This window comes from Emys orbicularis, chromosome 16 (genome assembly GCF_028017835.1).
Source record: "Emys orbicularis isolate rEmyOrb1 chromosome 16, rEmyOrb1.hap1, whole genome shotgun sequence".
NCBI lineage: Eukaryota > Metazoa > Chordata > Testudines > Emydidae > Emys > Emys orbicularis.
This window is the reverse complement of record NC_088698.1, coordinates 733,367-739,366: the sequence shown is the minus strand read 5'-3', so window position 1 is coordinate 739,366 and position 6,000 is coordinate 733,367.

Sequence of the window (6,000 nt, the reverse complement as noted above, 5' to 3'; positions counted from 1 at the left end):
ATTTGCCCTTTCCTATTACTAAGGAGCTGGCCTAGGAGGTGGGACCTGTTCCAGGGCAGGGAACTATCCATTCATGCCAATGGCTACAGTTCCAGCTTTGTTTTCTTTTTTTAAATCAAATGCAACTAAATCCTAACCTTAGCCTAGCCCCACAGCTGCAAACACACACAAGAGGTGACTATATCCCCCGACAGATGAGACGACTGAGCTGCCTCTGATGGGACGTCTGAAAACAGTTCCCATCTCTGACCCTCCATGGCTTCCCAATGGCATGGCTGCTTCTCTTGTCTGTCTGCAGGGGCTTGTTTGGTTGTTGAAGCTGATACACCACGTGGGGCGTGGATTTGCTGCTGCTGTTTCCCACCGTTAGTGGCTGTGCACTGTTGCCAACACAGGACCTGGCATTCTCAGAGCTACTCTCCTTGGTGTTGGTTAATTGCCATGTGTTCCTGCCGTAGGATGGACCTTTGGGGTGGCTGGGACGTAGAGCCGCAGGGTGGATGCGATAGCTCTTCCCGAGGGGAAGCCAGTGGGATTTGGGCACCAAACTTGCTTGTAGCCCATGCCCCGGTCACATGGCAGGGGCCAGTATCCATTGACGGCAGCAGCTCCTGTTAGAGCCAGCCAGGCAGAGTAAGGATAACAGAGTAGCTTCCCCTCCCGGCTTTGATAGTGGAGACAGCCTGGTAAATAAGTAGGGTTGCCAACTCTCCAGGATTGTCCTAGAGTCTTTAATTAAAGATGATGTCATGTGATGAAACCTCCAGGAATATGTCCAACCAAAACTGGCAACCCTAATGAGTAGCCCAACAGGTCCTAGGTTTTCCCTGATTAATGACTATTCACCCCTATCTCAAACCATTTCTGTCATAGCAGGGGGCCCTGACTTACATCCCTGCACCCCATACAGGATGTAAATCGGGCAGAATTAGGCCCAGGGAGTTCAAGAGCAGCCATGTCCCAATCACACTGCCCCCAAGCCGAGTGATTCTGGTTGCCTCCCAGGAGATAGTTGGGGCAGAAGGGGTTTGTAACAGTCCTTACATGTTTTGCTGGGAGGATCATGCACGGATTACCGTAGTAACAGCCGTAATTGTCCCAGGGAAGCTAGGCCTGGTTCTCTGCTGTCTTGTGCAGTCACTTACACCTGTGCCAAGAAAAGTCATCGGCATGGCTGCACTTCACGCCCTCGGCAAAGCTGTAATTGGCTACATGAGGTGCCAAGCAGTGGAGAAGCCAGCCTGGCATCTTTAGGTAACATACAAGCCAAGAATTTCCCCACTTTGGGTCTGATCCAACATCCACTGAAGTCATTGGAAAGACTTCCTTTGACTGTAATGATCTTGGATGAGGCCCTTAACCCCTGGCCATTTGCAGCACCCTGCTGAGCTTTAGGTCTCTCTATGGGAGCAAAGTATTGATCAAATGCAGTTTGTATCAGTTTTCAGGTTGTATCAGGGAATGATCTGGGGGGCTCATACCATAAATAGCTAAACACCCCTCAGTTCCCCGCTGCAAACAATGTGAGTCGAGACCCCTCTGCATCAAGGTGGATCAATCCCCAATTTACCTGGCTTCCATTTGAAAGCAGAGGCTTTTCATTACGCTCTTTTGGATCAGGAATTAAAAGCTCGCCTGGTCTGAGGTTCAGAGTCTTGCTAGATTAGCTTGTGGACCACTGGCAAAAAAGCCTTCAGGGTCTCATCAATGCAGCTGGATGAATACTTCTGAAATATCAAGGAAAACATTTTGTGTGTGTTATTCCAACCAACTTATCGAATGGTTGGCATTTTTTCTTTACAAAAAAATTGAAATTGACACTTTTTTAAAGAAAAAAAATCTGCAAAAATATTTGTGACCTTTTCAACCAGCTCCCAGACTAGAAATGAATGGGGAAACTGAGGTACCAATGTTACGGTGATGTGCCAAAAATTACACAGTAAATCTGTGCGTGCACCAGGTATCCGAAATCCTAGTTCTCTGGTCCATTGTTTATAATAATAATTGGCCGAGCTGTCTGTCTGTACTGTGATAGCTTTGAAAAACACATTGGATCAATTCCAGAATGTCAGGGGATGTTCTAGGCATCACTGGGCAGAACCCTATTGATTTTCAGGACAATCAGAAAACCAGAAAAGCCTGATTTCCATTAACACCACCGTTGGGTCACTCAGGATACAGTGGTGAGAGTTAGGGACGGGGTTAGAGTTATGGGCCCCTCATCCCACTCTGGTCAGCTATGGTTGCCAACTTTTTGACTGCAGAAAACCGAACATCCTTGCCCCACCCCTGCCTGGAGGCCCCGAATCTGCCCCCCCCTTTACCGAGGCCCCCCTGTTCACTCCATCCCCCCTCCCTCCATTGCTTGCTCTTCCCCACCCTCGCTCATTTTCACCATCCTGGGGCAGGGGGTTGGGGTTCGGGAGGGAGTTTGAGCTCTGCCTTTGGGGTGCAGGAGGGGGCTCGGGGGTGGGGCCGAGGGGTTTGGAGTGTGGGACGGGGCTCCGGGCTGGAGCAGGGGTTGGGGTGCAGGTGGAGCTGTGGGGTGTGGGCTCTGGGAGGGAATTTGGTGCTGGAGGGGGCTCGGGGCTGGGGATTGGGGTGCAGGAAGGGGTTCGGGGTGTGGGTTCCGGGCGGCTTTTATCTCAGGTGGCCATGGAAGCGGCTGGCATATCCAGAGGCAGATTACGGTTTTGTGGGGCCCTGGGACACTGCAAGTGGCGGTCCCCGCAACCCCTGGCGCTCCTACTGAGGAAATGGGGTCAGGCCTGGGGGATTGCCCTGCTCTGTCCCCTGACGCTCCTGTCGGGGAGTGGGGTCCGGCCCAGGGGCTTGCCCCGCTCTGCCTGCCTGGTGCTCCTGCCACCACGACAGGAATGCCGGGCAGAGCGAGGCAAGCCCCCATGCCCCAACCCTGCTCCCTGGCAGGAGCGCCGGGCGGGTGTGGGTGCAGCGGGTCAGGGCACAGGGGTGCCCATTTTTCCGGAGCCCCCCCAATTGGCCAGGGCCCCTGGGTATGGGCCCCGTTGGCTAATCCGCCACTGGGCATGTCCCTCTGGTTCCTAGGCAAAGGGGCAGCCAGGGGGCTCTGCACTACCCTGTCCGGCCAATGGGAGCTGCAGAGACAGCGCTCGGGGCAGTGCAGCATGTGGAGCTCCCTGGCTGCCCCTCTGCCTAGGGGCAAGAGGGACACTGCTGCGGCCAACTGGACTTTTAACCGCCCGGTCAGCTGTGCTGACCAGAGCTGCCAGGGTCCCTTTTAGACCAGGCATTTCAGTCGAAAACCGGATGCCTGGCAACCCTATGGTCAGCGCCCCCCACCAATCCCAGCTGGGCCCTTCAGGTCCCCATGCCAGCGGGCCCCTGATTTCCTGCTCTGGGCAGGAGTAAGGCAGTGTGACCTCACAGAGGCCTGGGGAACAGGGAGGGGAGGTCCCTGGATACAGGGGTGTAGCACTGAGCTCACAGGGGAGGGGAGCAGGGTCCCTGGATACAGGGGTGTAGCAGTGAGCTCACAGAGGCCTGGGGGAGGGGGGCAGGGTCCCTGGATACAGGGGTGTAGCAGTGAGCTCACAGAGGCCTGGGGGAGGGGGGCAGGATCCCTGGATACAGGGGTATAGCACTGAACTCACAGAGGAGAGGAGCAGGGTCACTCTGGGTACAGGCGGTGACCTCAGAGGCCTGTGGCTGGGGAACAGGGCCGTTCTGGATACGGGGTGAGGCAATGACATTAGGGTTAGGTTAGGATGCGCCACTTATCCCACTCCATCTGGGACCGCCCAACTGGGACCCTCATCAGGGGACAAGAGGCTGTGGGGAGGTTATTAGCGCAGACAGCAACATCTGAAGCATTCCTGGGTGAAGTAGGGCTTCAAGGCAAGATATGAAGGGGGGGACGGGACGGGTGGCTCTGAATCATAGAATCATAGAATATCAGGGTTGGAAGGGACCTCAAGAGGTCATCTAGTCCAACCCCCTGCTCAAAGCAGGACCAACCCCAACTAAATCATCCCAGCCAGAGCTTTGTCAAGCCTGACCTTAAAAACCTAAAAGGAAGGAGATTCCACCACCTCCCTAGGTAACCTATTCCAGTGCTTCACCACCCTCCTAGTGAAAAAGTTTTTCCTAATATCCAACCTAAACCTCCCCCACTGCAACTTGTGACCATTACTCCTTGTTCTGTCATCTGCTACCACTGAGAACAGTCTAAATCCATCCTCTTTGGAACCCCCTTTCAGGTAGTTGAAAGTAGCTATCAAATCCCCTCTCATTCTTCTCTTCTGCAGACTAAATAAGCCCAGTTCCCTCAGCCTGTCCTCATAAATCATGTGCTCAGCTCCCTAATCATTTTTGTTGCCCTCCGCTGGACTCTTTCCAATTTGTCCACATCCTTCTTGTAGTGTGGGGCCCAAAACTGGACACAGTACTCCAGATGAGGTCTCACCAATGTTGAATAGAGGGGAATGATCACGTCCCTCGATCTGCTGCCAATGCCCCTACTTATACAGCCCAAAGTGGGAATCTGTTCCAGGGATCTGGATGGGTGAGGGGGGCAGCAGGTAAGAAGCTAAAGGTGGGAGAAGACTATGGAAGGAGCTGCACCAGGCCTAGCACAATGGGGGTCTGGTCTATGATATGGGTTTCTAGGTGCTACTGCAATACGAACAATAATAGCCTGTACCAGGTTAGATACCATGGGGCTAAAACACCTGGGTTCAGTCCACATTAGTGTGTGTGTCCATTGGGCAGCTGCGCTGGCTCTAGCTCAATGGTGCAGGAATTTTTGATTATTGCCAGGCTAGATGCAGTTCTGGTGTCTCTGCCATGGACACCCCAACCCTGCTCCCCGGTGCCTGGCAATGGCCTCTCTAGCAGTTGCGGCCTGAGTCTAGAAGCTGCCTGATAGCTACAGAAGGACCTAGGCCCTGATTCTGGCCTTCACTGTGGCCCATGTACCCCAGCTCTGCAGGAGTAAAGAAGCCGCATAGCCAGTAGCCCCTGGCCTGGCTGCTGCAGAGCCAGATGAATGGCTCAGAACTTGCAGCTCCCAGCACGGGGCATAACTGTGGGAGAGGGTGTTTTGATATTTTTAACTATTTGTAGCGCCTAGGAACCCCAGTCAAGGATCAGGGCCCCATTGTGCCAGGTGCTGTACAGAGCAATAACAAAGAAGACAGCTCCTGCCATAGAGAGCAATCACAGCCTACAATGGTGGAAGTGCCCTCTGCACACTTCTTGTTGCTGGAATGGGGATTTGGGTACCACTGCAGCTAAGCATAAGTTAGAGCAGCCCTCTGATTGGTCTAGCTTGTGCCAGGGGCTGACCCACTCCCTGGAGGGCCTCAGACTCAGGCAGGAAGGTGGCATAGGGCTGCTTTTCTCTTCTCCCCATCCTCTAAGCTGCACGGAGTTTAGCTCAGCCGCCACCCAAGGTCAGGACCCTAGTGCCTGACCCTGAAGGAACTTGGCCTGGAGTCAGTGGGAGCTGTGGGTGCTCAGCACTGCTCAGGGACTGCTGAGAGACCTCCGATTCCTTGGGTGCTTTGACTGGAGAATGCAAGGGAACAGTGTGTCTGCAAAATAAAAACGACAAAGGGGAGGGGGAGAACTCTGGGCTGGGACAAAGGCATTCAAAGTCAGCCGTGTCTGGGGAGTGGGGCATGTCCTGTGTGTTGGCAGTGCAGACACTGCGGGATCTCTGGGTGAATTCATAATTTTGATCCAAAGGAACAAAACGAAAACTTGGCATCAAAATCTCCTATATCTTCTCAGTGCAAACACACTCCTGCAGGGACCATCAAAGCTTTCGGCAGCGGCTGTGCCCAGGCAGGACAGGGTTAGTGACCGAGAGGGCAAACTGGGCAACGGAGCAAGAGTCCAAGGCCAGAGGCACAAGTTACCGTCTATTATCACAGGTCGTCAAGGGGCAAGGGCCGTACCAGACAGTGCCAGCCACGCACGGGGGCGACTGCTCCCTGCCCAACACCTCTGCCACAGCAC